This window comes from Ranitomeya variabilis, chromosome 1 (assembly GCF_051348905.1).
Source record: "Ranitomeya variabilis isolate aRanVar5 chromosome 1, aRanVar5.hap1, whole genome shotgun sequence".
NCBI lineage: Eukaryota > Metazoa > Chordata > Amphibia > Anura > Dendrobatidae > Ranitomeya > Ranitomeya variabilis.
In genome coordinates this window covers 1160531066-1160545383 of record NC_135232.1, presented here as the reverse complement: position 1 = coordinate 1160545383, position 14318 = coordinate 1160531066, and the positions used below count along the sequence as shown (strand labels likewise).

The 14318-nt window shown below is 52.8% G+C and overlaps 1 protein-coding gene across 2 annotated transcripts in view; it reads left to right on the top strand.

The window, feature by feature from the left end:
* The first annotated feature begins 856 nt into the window (after positions 1 to 856).
* LOC143793233 (PC-esterase domain-containing protein 1A-like) overlaps positions 857 to 14318 on the top strand; it is a 136144-nt gene continuing 122682 nt past the window's right edge. The window contains exon 1 of one of the 2 annotated variants that reach the window (XM_077280022.1): positions 857 to 906. The gene's annotated coding sequence lies outside the window, so the exon portion shown is untranslated. Of the gene's footprint in view, positions 907 to 10701; positions 10826 to 14318 lie in introns of those variants that run through there. The other variant, XM_077280029.1, reaches the window with a different exon arrangement.

Genomic DNA, 14318 nt, shown 5'->3' with positions numbered 1-14318 from the left:
GATACAATTACATATAAATAATTTGATGACATAAAACTTTATTAAGTGTAATTTCACACACAAACTTAGCATCTGTTCAACAACCCTTGAATTAACCATAGATTAGTGGCTTAAGCCCTTATGGAAACTTCAAGTAAGTTGTGATAGCAAACAGTGAGGTACCGATAAAATGTTTCACATGTGGAGTTAGCATATTTTGTATAATTCTTCAAAAATACATAGAGTTCTGCATTTTTGGGGCAAAATTTGTTAGATTGAGTACGATTGATTATGTGCGACATAAGCGATTTACGTGAATAACTTCTGAACTACACATAGAGTTGATATTTTTTTGGTAAATATTGTTCAGGACATTGATATGTTCATTTTGAGTACTAGTGGTCCAGGGTACCTCTTTTCAAATTGAACTTACGTACGATTGAGTATGTTTGATTATGTGCGACAAAAGAGATTTACGTGAATAACCCAGGACCACAAGTAGTCAAAATAAACATCTCAAAGTCCTGATCAAAATTTTACCCAAACAATATCCACTCTATGTATAATTCCCCATGCATGGAAAATCGAATAGCTAACTAATATCTAATAGCTAACTGCAGACTAACTTGAATCCGGTCAGAATGCTGAGACTTTCCTTCCTTTCTCCGGGGATGTTTGCAGCCATTACAATCAGACGGTTTGTATTATTTCTACCAGGAATAAAGTGTCTGATTGTCATGCACTGTCCCTGAGTGTGCTGAGTGCTGTGAGACCCCGGAGCGCCGGCTGTGAGGGGTTTCCGTCCGCCCCATTGCTCGGCCTGGTAATGACTGGCTGCCGCCGCCGGAGGTTTCACTTTCACTTCTCCCTTCTCGCAGAGATGTGGTGACCTCTTCAGGCTCCGCTGTCAGGACGCCCGAGACCCCTGTAAGTGTCACCTGAGGGGCGTCATGTGCTGCACATTCACTCTGTGTAGCTTTATGTGGTGCCGGCTGTAGTCTGGTATCAGGTGGTGCCGGCTGTAGTTCAGTATCAGGTGGTGCCGGCTGTAGTTCGGTATCAGGTGGTGTCGGCTGTAGTTCGGTATCAGGTGATGCCGGCTGTAGTTCGGTATCAGGTGGTGTCGGCTGTAGTTCGGTATCAGGTGGTGCCGGCTGTAGTTCGGTATCAGGTGGTGCCGGCTGTAGTTCGGTATCAGGTGATGCCGGCTGTAGTTCGGTATCAGGTGGTGCCGGCTGTAGTCTGGTATCAGGTGATGTCGGCTGTAGTGCGGTATCAGGTGGTGCCGGCTGTAGTTTGGTATCAGGTGGTGCCGGCTGTAGTTCACTATCAGGTGGTGCCGGCTGTAGTCCGGTATCAGGTGTTGTCGGCTGTAGTTCAGTATCAGGTGGTGCCGGCTGTAGTCTGGTATCAGGTGATGTCGGCTGTAGTGCGGTATCAGGTGGTGCCGGCTGTAGTTTGGTATCAGGTGGTGCCGGCTGTAGTTCACTATCAGGTGGTGCCGGCTGTAGTCTGGTATCAGGTGGTGTCGGCTGTAGTTCGGTATCAGGTGGTGCCGGCTGTAGTCTGGTATCAGGTGGTGCCGGCTGTAGTTCACTATCAGGTGGTGCCGGCTGTAGTCTGGTATCAGGTGGTGCCGGCTGTAGTTCACTATCAGGTGGTGCCGGCTGTAGTCTGGTATCAGGTGGTGTCGGCTGTAGTGCGGTATCAGGTGGTGTCGGCTGTAGTTCGGTATCAGGTGGTGTCGGCTGTAGTTCGGTATCAGGTGGTGCCGGCTGTAGTTCGGTATCAGGTGGTGCCGGCTGTAGTTCGGTATCAGGTGCTGCCGGCTGTAGTCTGGTATCAGGTGCTGCCGGCTGTAGTTCGGTATCAGGTGGTGCCGGCTGTAGTTCGGTATCAGGTGGTGCCGGCTGTAGTTCGGTATCAGGTGGTGCCGGCTGTAGTCTGGTATCAGGTGCTGCCGGCTGTAGTTCGGTATCAGGTGGTGCCGGCTGTAGTCTGGTATCAGGTGGTGCCGGCTGTAGTTCAGTATCAGGTGGTGTCGGCTGTAGTTCGGTATCAGGTGGTGTCGGCTGTAGTTCGGTATCAGGTGGTGCCGGCTGTAGTTCGGTATCAGGAGGTGCCGGCTGTAGTCTGGTATCAGGTGGTGCCGGCTGTAGTTCAGTATCAGGTGGTGTCGGCTGTAGTTCGGTATCAGGTGGTGCCGGCTGTAGTTCGGTATCAGGTGGTGCCGGCTGTAGTCTGGTATCAGGTGGTGTCGGTTGTAGTTCGGTATCAGGTGGTGTCGGCTGTAGTTCACTATCAGGTGGTGCCGGCTGTAGTTCGGTATCAGGTGGTGCCGGCTGTAGTCTGGTATCAGGTGGTGCCGGCTGTAGTTTGGTATCAGGTGGTGCCGGCTGTAGTGCGGTATCAGGTGGTGCCGGCTGTAGTTCGGTATCAGGTGCTGCCGGCTGTAGTCTGGTATCAGGTGGTGTCGGCTGTAGTGCGGTATCAGGTGGTGTCGGTTGTAGTTCGGTATCAGGTGCTGCCGGCTGTAGTTCGGTATCAGGAGGTGCCGGCTGTAGTCTGGTATCAGGTGGTGTCGGTTGTAGTGCGGTATCAGGTGGTGTCGGTTGTAGTTCGGTATCAGGTGCTGCCGGCTGTAGTTCGGTATCAGGAGGTGCCGGCTGTAGTTCGGTATCAGGTGGTGCCGGCTGTAGTTCACTATCAGGTGGTGCCGGCTGTAGTTCGGTATCAGGTGGTGCCGGCTGTAGTCTGGTATCAGGTGGTGCCGGCTGTAGTTTGGTATCAGGTGGTGCCGGCTGTAGTGCGGTATCAGGTGGTGCCGGCTGTAGTTCGGTATCAGGTGCTGCCGGCTGTAGTCTGGTATCAGGTGGTGTCGGCTGTAGTGCGGTATCAGGTGGTGTCGGTTGTAGTTCGGTATCAGGTGCTGCCGGCTGTAGTTCGGTATCAGGAGGTGCCGGCTGTAGTCTGGTATCAGGTGGTGTCGGTTGTAGTTCGGTATCAGGTGGTGTCGGCTGTAGTTCGGTATCAGGTGGTGTCGGCTGTAGTTCGGTATCAGGTGATGCCGGCTGTAGTTCAGTATCAGGTGGTGCCGGCTGTAGTCTGGTATCAGGTGGTGCCGGCTGTAGTCTGGTATCAGGTGGTGTCGGTTGTAGTTCGGTATCAGGTGGTTCCGGCTGTAGTTCGGTATCAGGTGGTGCCGGCTGTAGTTCGGTATCAGGTGGTGTCGGCTGTAGTTTGGTATCAGGTGGTTCCAGCTGTAGTTCGGTATCAGGTGGTGCCGGCTGTAGTTCGGTATCAGGTGGTGCCGGCTGTAGTTCGGTATCAGGTGGTGTCGGTTGTAGTTCGGTATCAGGTGATGCCGGCTGTAGTCTGGTATCAGGTGGTGTCGGCTGTAGTTCGGTATCAGGTGGTGTCGGCTGTAGTTCGGTATCAGGTGGTTCCGGCTGTAGTTCGGTATCAGGTGGTGCCGGCTGTAGTTCGGTATCAGGTGGTGTCGGCTGTAGTTTGGTATCAGGTGGTTCCAGCTGTAGTTCGGTATCAGGTGGTGTCGGCTGTAGTTCGGTATCAGGTGGTGCCGGCTGTAGTTCGGTATCAGGTGGTTCCGGCTGTAGTTCGGTATCAGGTGGTTCCGGCTGTAGTCTGGTATCAGGTGGTGTCGGCTGTAGTGCGGTATCAGGTGGTGCCGGCTGTAGTCCGGTATCAGGTGGTGTCGGCTGTAGTTCGGTATCAGGTGATGCCGGCTGTAGTTCAGTATCAGGTGGTGCCGGCTGTAGTCTGGTATCAGGTGGTGTCGGCTGTAGTTCGGTATCAGGTGCTGCCAGCTGTAGTTCGGTATCAGGTGGTGCCGGCTGTAGTTCGGTATCAGGTGGTGCCGGCTGTAGTCTGGTATCAGGTGGTGTCGGCTGTAGTGCGGTATCAGGTGGTTCCGGCTGTAGTCCGGTATCAGGTGGTGCCGGCTGTAGTTCGGTATCAGGTGATGCCGGCTGTAGTTCGGTATCAGGTGGTGCCGGCTGTAGTTCAGTATCAGGTGGTGCCGGCTGTAGTTCAGTATCAGGTGGTGCCGGCTGTAGTCTGGTATCAGGTGGTGCCGGCTGTAGTTTGGTATCAGGTGGTGCCGGCTGTAGTCTGGTATCAGGTGGTTCCGGCTGTAGTTCGGTATCAGGTGGTGCCGGCTGTAGTTCACTATCAGGTGGTGCCGGCTGTAGTTCGGTATCAGGTGGTGTCGGCTGTAGTCTGGTATCAGGTGGTGCCGGCTGTAGTTTGGTATCAGGTGGTGTCGGCTGTAGTTCGGTATCAGGTGGTGTCGGCTGTAGTGCGGTATCAGGTGGTGCCGGCTGTAGTCTGGTATCAGGTGGTTCCGGCTGTAGTTCGGTATCAGGTGGTGCCGGCTGTAGTTCACTATCAGGTGGTGCCGGCTGTAGTTCGGTATCAGGTGGTGCCGGCTGTAGTTCACTATCAGGTGGTGCCGGCTGTAGTTCGGTATCAGGTGGTGCCGGCTGTAGTTCGGTATCAGGTGGTGTCGGCTGTAGTTCGGTATCAGGTGGTGTCGGCTGTAGTTCGGTATCAGGTGGTACCGGCTGTAGTTCGGTATCAGGTGGTGCCGGCTGTAGTCTGGTATCAGGTGGTGTCGGCTGTAGTTCGGTATCAGGTGGTGCCGGCTGTAGTTCGGTAGGTGGTGCCGGCTGTAGTCTGGTATCAGGTGGTGCCGGCTGTAGTCTGGTATCAGGTGGTGTCGGCTGTAGTTCGGTATCAGGTGATGCCGGCTGTAGTTTGGTATCAGGTGGTGCCGGCTGTAGTTCGGTATCAGGTGGTGTCGGCTGTAGTTCAGTATCAGGTGGTGCCGGCTGTAGTTCGGTATCAGGTGGTGTCGGCTGTAGTTCGGTATCAGGTGGTGTCGGCTGTAGTTCGGTATCAGGTGGTTCCGGCTGTAGTTCGGTATCAGGTGATGCCGGCTGTAGTTCGGTATCAGGTGGTGCCGGTTGTAGTGCGGTATCAGGTGGTGCCGGCTGTAGTTCGGTATCAGGAGGTGCCGGCTGTAGTTCGGTATCAGGTGGTGCCGGCTGTAGTTCGGTATCAGGTGGTTCCGGCTGTAGTTCGGTATCAGGTGGTGTCGGCTGTAGTTCGGTATCAGTTGTTGTCGGCTGTAGTTCAGTATCAGGTGATGCCGGCTGTAGTTCGGTATCAGGAGGTGCCGGCTGTAGTTCGGTATCAGGTGCCGGCTGTAGTTCGGTATCAGGTGGTTCCGGCTGTAGTTCGGTATCAGGTGGTGTCGGCTGTAGTTTGGTATCAGGTGGTACCGGCTGTAGTGCGGTATCAGGTGGTGCCGGCTGTAGTGCGGTATCAGGTGGTTCCGGCTGTAGTCTGGTATCAGGTGGTGCCGGCTGTAGTTCGGTATCAGGTGGTGCCGGCTGTAGTTCGGTAACAGGAGGTGCCTGCTGTAGTTCGGTATCAGGTGGTGTCGGCTGTAGTTCGGTATCAGGTGGTGCCGGCTGTAGTTCGGTATCAGGTGGTTCCGGCTGTAGTTCGGTATCAGGTGGTGTCGGCTGTAGTTCGGTATCAGGTGGTGCCGGCTGTAGTTCGGTAACAGGAGGTGCCTGCTGTAGTTCGGTATCAGGTGGTGCCGGCTGTAGTTCGGTATCAGGTGGTGCCGGCTGTAGTCCGGTATCAGGTGGTGCCGACTGTAGTTCGGTATCAGGTGGTGCCGGCTGTAGTTCGGTATCAGGTGGTGCCGGCTGTAGTTCGGTATCAGGTGATGCCGGCTGTAGTTCGGTATCAGGTGGTGCCGGCTGTAGTTCGGTATCAGGTGGTGCCGGCTGTAGTCTGGTATCAGGTGGTGTCGGCTGTAGTTCGGTATCAGGTGGTGCCGGCTGTAGTTCGGTATCAGGTGGTGCCGGCTGTAGTTCGGTATCAGGAGGTGCCGGCTGTAGTTCGGTATCAGGAGGTGCCGGCTGTAGTTCGGTATCAGGAGGTGCCGGCTGTAGTTCGGTATCAGGTGGTGCCGGCTGTAGTTCGGTATCAGGTGGTTCCGGCTGTAGTTCGGTATCAGGTGGTGTCGGCTGTAGTTCGGTATCAGGTGTTGTCGGCTGTAGTCTGGTATCAGGAGGTGCCGGCTGCAGTTCGGTAACAGGAGGTGCCTGCTGTAGTTCGGTATCAGGTGGTGCCGGCTGTAGTTTGATATCAGGTGGTGCCGGCTGTAGTTCGGTATCAGGTGGTGCCGGCTGTAGTTCGGTATCAGGAGGTGCCGGCTGTAGTTCGGTATCAGCTGATGCCGGCTGTAGTTCGGTATCAGGTGGTGCCGGCTGTAGTTCGGTATCAGGTGGTGCCGGCTGTAGTTCGGTATCAGGTGGTGCCGGCTTTAGTCTGGTATCAGGTGGTGCCGGCTGTAGTCTGGTATCAGGTGGTGCCGGCTGTAGTCTGGTATCAGGTGGTGTCGGCTGTAGTTCGGTATCAGGTGGTGCCGGCTGTAGTCTGGTATCAGGTGGTGCCGGCTGTAGTCTGGTATCAGGTGGTGCCGGCTGTAGTCTAGTATCAGGTGGTGTCGGCTGTAGTTCGGTATCAGGTGATGCCGGCTGTAGTCTGGTATCAGGTGATGCCGGCTGTAGTCTGGTATCAGGTGGTGCCGGCTGTAGTTCGGTATCAGGTGGTGCCGGCTGTAGTTTGGTATCAGGTGGTGCCGGCTGTAGTTCGGTATCAGGTGGTGCCGGCTGTAGTTTGGTATCAGGTGGTGTCGGCTGTAGTTCGGTATCAGGTGGTGCCGGCTGTAGTCTGGTATCAGGTGGTGTCGGCTGTAGTTCGGTATCAGGTGGTGCCGGCTGTAGTCTGGTATCAGGTGGTGCCGGCTGTAGTCTGGTATCAGGTGGTGTCGGCTGTAGTTCGGTATGAGGTGATGCCGGCTGTAGTTCGGTATCAGGTGGTGCCGGCTGTAGTTCGGTATCAGGTGGTGTCGGTTGTAGTTCAGTATCAGGTGGTGCCGGCTGTAGTTCAGTATCAGGTGGTGCCGGCTGTAGTTTTGTATCAGGTGGTGTCGGCTGTAGTTCGGTATCAGGTGGTGCTTCTGTAGTTCGGTATCAGGTGGTGTCGGCTGTAGTTCGGTATCAGGTAGTGTCGGCTGTAGTTTGGTATCAGGTGGTGTCGGCTGTAGTTCGGTATCAGGTGGTGCTTCTGTAGTTCGGTATCAGGTGGTGTCGGCTGTAGTTCGGTATCAGGTGGTGTCGGCTGTAGTTCGGTATCAGGTGGTGCCGGCTGTAGTTCGGTATCAGGTGATGCCGGCTGTAGTCTGGTATCAGGTGGTGTCGGCTGTAGTTCGGTGTCACGATTCACACCGTGACTGTTAAGATCCCTTAGCCGCTGCCTACAATATGTCACGGATTGGGGTGACTTTAGACCAGCAGACGGCTATCACATGTGCAGGGGGCTTATCCTAGTTTTCCTCCACTGCCACAATGTGATGAAAAGAACACACACAATGCTATTGACCTCTTAGTTTACAGCAGGGGCTTATTTTAGGTATCCCACTGCTCTTCAATATACCATGAACTGCAGGGATTTGTGTATCCCGCTTACAGTTCCACTTAACACTTGCAGCTCTCTGGCGCCCCCCTTACTCTCAGATCAGATTAGGTACTGCACCTAGGGTAATTAGTCGCCAGAAAGGCTGCCTGCTATGTACTGGCTATTGGGCACGCTGCAGCGACGCGATAACTACTCCCACTCAGGCAGGAACAATAATTATCAAGCCGCAGTCGCTACAGTGACCCCCCAAAAGCCGGCACACGGTAAGCTGCCACCAGCTCCGATCAAACGGGTCCGGAGCTAACCCCAAAACAGTAGCGTAATTCCCCTTCAAGAGACTTAGGGTACGTTTTTAGAGCAGGGAGAAAGGACTGGCATGAAATAATATACCCCACAGAATGTAGGCAGTGCTTTTTATAAAAATATTTTACAAAGATGTTACAAATGAGACAATTGCAAATATGTACAAGGTAATTATGAAAATAAAAGGATTAAAGGAAGAAAAGATAACTCACATGTTCTTAGTTCATATCAGTTCAGGCAAACACCATGCTAGGGGGAGGGGCTCCCAAAAATCCCAATGCATGAGGTACAGCTCTTCAGGTCAGACCCACATGTTCTTCCAGCAGCAGACTGACTGCTGGAGTCCGGCCAAAACAGTTATAGTTTAACCTGGTGACATCACCAAAAAGGCTGGCTATCCCAGTCCCTCCTCTCTCTGCATTCTGACTAAGTATAAGCTAAATCTTTCTAAGACTTGTAATTCCGCTGCTGAACATATCATAATCGCACCATACCCCTCATTCATCTCGTATCATCGCCGGCATTCCAGTGAGACCAAACATGTCCCACCTGTCACGCACACTGACAGAGAAATCCCTACCTCTGTACCAGATGGAGCTAGAAACCTGTGTTTCGAGGGATGGGTAGATCCTCCGAGTGTGATTATGACGATATATTTTTGTGTTCGTATTTTAAATCGTTTGCCTAATATCTTTCAAAAACAGAACAAAGGACTTTCATGATTCTAGAATCTTCTCTAACAGTTAAAGCTGAGCACTTTCTACTACAGGAAATGCCGGTCGTAAATGCCTTTCGTCAATAAAACTCTCTTCCCCCATGCACAGTGGAAAGGCAGCTCAACTCTGAAGTAAAAGAGAAGGGGGGGTTTCTTAGCCCACATCCTGGGCTGACAAGAGAAACTAAACCTATATGATATTTCATACCATATCGTGACATCGGTATCAGGTGGTGTCGGCTGTAGTTCAGTATCAGGTGGTGCCGGCTGTAGTTCAGTATCAGGTGGTGCCGGCTGTAGTTCGGTATCAGGTGGTGCCGGCTGTAGTTCACTATCAGGTGGTGCCGGCTGTAGTGCGGTATCAGGTGGTGCCGGCTGTAGTCTGGTATCAGGTGGTTCCGGCTGTAGTTTGGTATCAGGTGGTTCCAGCTGTAGTTCGGTATCAGGTGGTGCCGGCTGTAGTTCGGTATCAGGTGGTGCCGGCTGTAGTCTGGTATCAGGTGGTGCTGGTTGTAGTTCGGTATCAGGTGGTGCTGGCTGTAGTTCGGTATCAGGTGATGCCGGCTGTAGTTCGGTATCAGGTGGTGCCGGCTGTATTTCGCTATCAGGTAGTGTTGGCTGTAGTTCGGTATCAGGTGGTGCCGGTTCTAGTCTGGTATCAGGTGGTGCCGGCTATAGTTCGGTGTCAGGTGGTGCTGGCTGTAGTTCGGTATCAGGTCGTGCTGGCTGTAGTTTGGTATCAGGTGGTGCCGGCTGTGGTTTGGTATCAGGTGGTGCCGGCTGTGGTTTGGTATCAGGTGGTGCCGGCTGTAGTTCGGTATCAGGTGGTGCCGGCTGTATTTCGCTATCAGGTAGTGTCGGCTGTAGTTCGGTATCAGGTGGTGCCGGTTCTAGTCTGGTATCAGGTGGTGCCGGCTATAGTTTGGTGTCAGGTGGTGCTGGCTGTAGTTCGGTATCAGGTCGTGCCGGCTGTAGTTTGGTATCAGGTGGTGCCGGCTGTAGTTTAGTATCAGGTGGTGCCGGCTGTAGTTTGGTATCAGGTGGTGCCGGCTGTAGTTTGGTATCAGTTGGTGTCAGCCTGTCGCATGGTATCACGTGGTGTCTGCCTGTAGCGTGGTATCACGCAGTGTTGGGCTGTAGCATGATATCACACGGTGTCGGCCTGTCGCATGATATCACACGGTGTCTGCCTGTAGCATGGTATCACGCGTTGTCGGCCTGTAGCGTGATATCACACGTTGTCTACCTGTTGGGTGGTTTCACGGGGTGTCGGCCTGTAGTGTGGTATCACGGGGTGTCGGCCTGTAGTGTGGTATCACGGGGTGTCGGCCTGTAGTGTGGTATCACGGGGTGTCGGCCTGTAGCATGGTATCACGCAGTGTTGGCCTGTAGCGTAGTATCAAGTGGTGTCGGTCTGTAGCGTAGTATCACGTGGTGTCAGTCTGTAGCGTGGTATCACAGGGTGTCGGCCTGTCGTGTGGTATCACGCCGTGTTGTCCGTTGAATGGTATCACGTGGTGGCGGCCTGAAGCGTGGTATCACGGGGTGTCGGCCTATAGCGTGGTATCACGCAGTGTTGGCCTGTAGCGTAGTATCACGTGGTGTCGGTCTGTAGCGTAGTATCACGTGGTGTCAGTCTGTAGCGTGGTATCACAGGGTGTCGGCCTGTCGTGTGGTATCACGCCGTGTTGTCCGTTGAATGGTATCACGTGGTGGCGGCCTGTAGCGTGGTATCACGGGGTGTCGGCCTATAGCGTGGTATCACGCAGTGTTGGCCTGTAGCGTAGTATCACGTGGTGTCAGTCTGTAGCGTAGTATCACAGGGTGTCGGCCTGTCATGTGGTATCACGCGGTGTTGTCCGTTGAATGGTATCACGTGGTGGCGGCCTGTAGCGTGGTATCAGGTGGTGTCGGCCTGTAGCATGACGTCAGGTGGTGCCGGGCTGCTGACTGATGATGAGGAGGATAAATATTAGTTGCCACCATGTGGCGGTGTGTGATCTGCAGGCCGCAGTGATTGTGAGCAGCGTTACTGGCGCCTTGTAGTGAGCTCCTGAATATCTCGCTGTCATCATGTTGTGCTGTCATCATGCAGCGACTGATGACCGTCAACCATTAATGATTAACCCATTATTGATCACTGTGTGACATATGCTTTGTGCCGATAATGTTCACTCAGATCTCGTCTCTACCGTGGAGTTAGACGTCTTTCTGCACCAGGTGGATATTTCTCCCATTTATCTTCCATGCCCAGAAAGCAGCGAGGTGCTGATGGAAGCACGGGACCATGGGATATTTAGCCCTAGACAGGTGAGCAGTTACTATATGGAGACTTAGAAGTTATTTTACAGCCAGTTGCTGTTGGTTGCCCACCTCTGGTGCCGTGCTGTTGGTTGCCCACCTCTGGTGCCGTGCTGTTGGTTCCCCACCTCTGGTGACGTGCTGTTGATTGCTCACTACTGGTGCTGTGCTGTTGGTTGCCCACCTCTGGTGCTGTGCTGTTAGTTGCTCACCTCTGGTGCCGTGCTGTTGGTTTCAACTTGCCTGCACCTTTGGTGACGTGCTGTTGGTTGCTCACTTCTGGTGCTGTGCTGTTGGTTGCCCACCTCTGGTGCCGTGCTGTGGGTTGCCCACCGCTGGTGCTGTTCTGTTTGCCCACCTCTGGTGCCGTGCTGTTGGTTGCCCACCTCTGGTGCCATGCTGTTAGTTGCTCACCTCTGGTGCCGTGCTGTTTGTTTCAACTTGCCTCCACCTCTGGTGCCATGCTGTTGGTTGCTCACTTCTGGTGCCGTGCTGTTGGTTGCCCACCTCTGGTGCCATGCTGTCGGTTGTCAACTTGCCCCCACCTCTAGTGACGTGCTGTTGGTTGCTCACTTCTGGTGCTGTGCTGTTTGTTGCCCACCTCTGGTGCCTTGCTGTTGGTTGCCCACCGCTGGTGCCATTCTGTTGTTTGCCCACCTCTGGTGCCGTGCTGTTGGTTGCTCACATCTGGTGCCATGCTGTTAGTTGCCCACCTCTGGTACCGTGCTGTTGGTTTCCCACCGCTGGTGCCATGCTGTTGGTTGCCCACCGCTGGTGCTGTGCTGTTGGTTGCCCACTTCTAGTGCTGTGCTGTTGGTTGCCCACCTCTGGTACCATGCTGTTGGTCGCCCACCTCTAGTGCCGTGAGTTGGTTGGTTGCTCACTTCCTCTGGGGCGTGCTGTTGGTTCCCAACTTCCTCTGGGGCCGTAATGTTGGTTGGTTGCCCACTTCCTCTGAGGCCGGACTGTTGGTTGGTTGCCCACTTCTTCTAGGGCCGGACGGTTGGTTGGTTGCCCACATCCTCTGATGCCAGGCTGTTGGTTGGTTGCCCACTTCCTCTGGGGCTGTGCTGTTGGTTGATTACCCACTTCCTCTGGGGCCGTGCTGTTGGTTGGTTGCCCACTTTTTTTTATGCCGGGCTTTTGGTTGGTTGCCTACTTTTTCTGGGGCCGGGCTGTTGGTTGGTTGCCCAGTTCCTCTGGGGCCGTGCTGTTGGTTGGTTGCCCACTTCCTTTGGGGCTAGGCTGTGGGTTGGTTGCTCACTTTCTCTGGAGCCGGACTGTTGGTTGGTTGCCCACTTCCTCTGGGGCTGGACTGTTGGTTGGTTGCTCACTTCCTCTAGGGCCGGGCAGTTGGTTGCCCACTTCCTCTTTTGCCGGGCTGTTGGTTGGTTGCCCACTTCCTCTGGGGCCAGGCTGTTGGTTGGTTGCCCACTTACTCTGGGGCCGTGCTGCTGGTTGATTGCCCACTTCCTCTGGGGCTGAGCTGCTGGTTGGTTGCCCACTTCCTCTGGGGCTGGGCTGTGGGTTGGTTGCTCACTTCCTCTGGGGCCGTGCTGTTGGTTCATTGCTCACTTTCTCTGGGACCGGACTGTTGGTTGGTTGCCCACTTCCTCTGTGGCTGGGCTGTGGGTTGGTTGCCCACTTCATCTGGGGCTGGGCTGTTGGTTGGTTGCCCATTTCCTCTGGGGCTGTGCTGTTGGTTGATTGCCCACTTCCTCTGGGGCCAGGCTGTTGGTTGGTTGCCAACTTCCTCTGGGGCTTGGCTGTGGGTTGGTTGGTTGCTCACTTTCTCTGGAGCCGGCTTGTTTGTTGCTCACTTTCTCTGGGATCGGACTGTTGGTTGGTTGCCCACTTCCTCTGGGGCTGGGCTGTGGGTTGGTTTCCCACTTCCTCTGGTGCCGTGCTGTTGTTTGATTGGCCACTTCTTCTGGGGCCAGGCTGTTGGTTGGTTGCCCACTTCCTCTGGGGCTCGGCTGTGGGTTGGTTGCTCACTTTCTCTGGAGCCAGCTTGTTGGTTGCTCATTTTCTCTGGGACCGGACTGTTGGTTGGTTGCCCTCTTCCTCTTTGGCCAGGCTGTTGGTTTGTCGCAAACTTCGTCTGGGGCTGGGCTGTTGGTTGGTTGCCCACTTCCTCTTACTTGGTTCCAGGTTCCAATCATTTTCCTGAGTTCAAACTTTCTTCATGTATGATTGTCTTCTATTCCTTGCTTGAAAAAGACACAGGCCGAAATGTTGTATCCTGTATATGGCAGAGTAAAGGATGTTTTGATCTCTCTTCATCTATTTTATATATTGTCTACTACTGCTTTACGTTCTGGCATGGTCACCAGCGTTGGCACCCTTGAAATTGTTCCAGAAAATGAAGTATATTTCCCAGATAATTATTACAGTTCCCCATGTTCTGTTATATACAGGTTTATTTCCTTTGTGTGTGTTCGAACAACACAAAAAAACAGAAACAAAAGGCAAATTGGACATAATTTAACACAAAACCCCCAAAACGGTTCAGACACAATTGTTTTCACCCTCAGCTTAATATCTAGTGCACCTGCTTTGTAATATATAACTGCATTCAATTGCTTCCTATAACCATCCACAAACTTATTACACCTCTCGGCTAGGATCTTGGACGACTCGTCTTACAAACCTCTCCAGGTATCTCATATTTGAAGGCGTCTGTTCCCCGTCTTCGCCCAACATCAATTTTGAGATTTCTCTACAGGTGATCAATGGGATTTACAGTGACTTGCGAAAGTATTCACCCCCTTGACTTTTTACCTATTTTGTCACATTACAACCTGTGTAAATATTTTTGTAATCTGATTTGTGTGTGATAGTTCAGCAATAAATAGTCTAAGTTGGCGAAGAGAAGTGAGAAAAATATAGGCACAAATTAAATTTATGGGATTAAATAACTCAAAATTGGTAGATGCATATGTATTCACCCCTTTTGCTATGAAGCACCTAAAATTACTGGAGCAAGCAATTCCTGTCTTAAGTCCCATGCTTAGTGACAGGACGTCCCCCTTTGTGTAATCCAAGTGTCACATGTCTGTCAGTATAGACACTTTACCTTCTCTGAAAAGCCACAGAAGCTGCAACACCATTAACAAGACGCACCACTAACCAGACACCATGAAGGTCAATGAGATCTCCAAACAACACCATGAAGACCAAGGAGATCTCCAAACAACACCATAAAAAGCAAGGAGATCTCCAAAAACCACCATGAAGACCAAGGAGATCTCTAAACAATAGCATGAAGACCAAGGAGATCTCCAAACAACACCAAGGAGATCTCCAAACCACACCATGAAGACCAAGGGAATCTCCAAACACCACTATGAGGATGTGGTATTTCCTGATGAAGAAGTCATTCAGACTTTGAAACACGTTGAATAATCCACTATTCTTTATATGAAAGACTTTGGACCTTCAATTATATGGCAGTGCGGACGCGGACCATATCCACATTATCCCTTTCATCTATCTGCAGTAC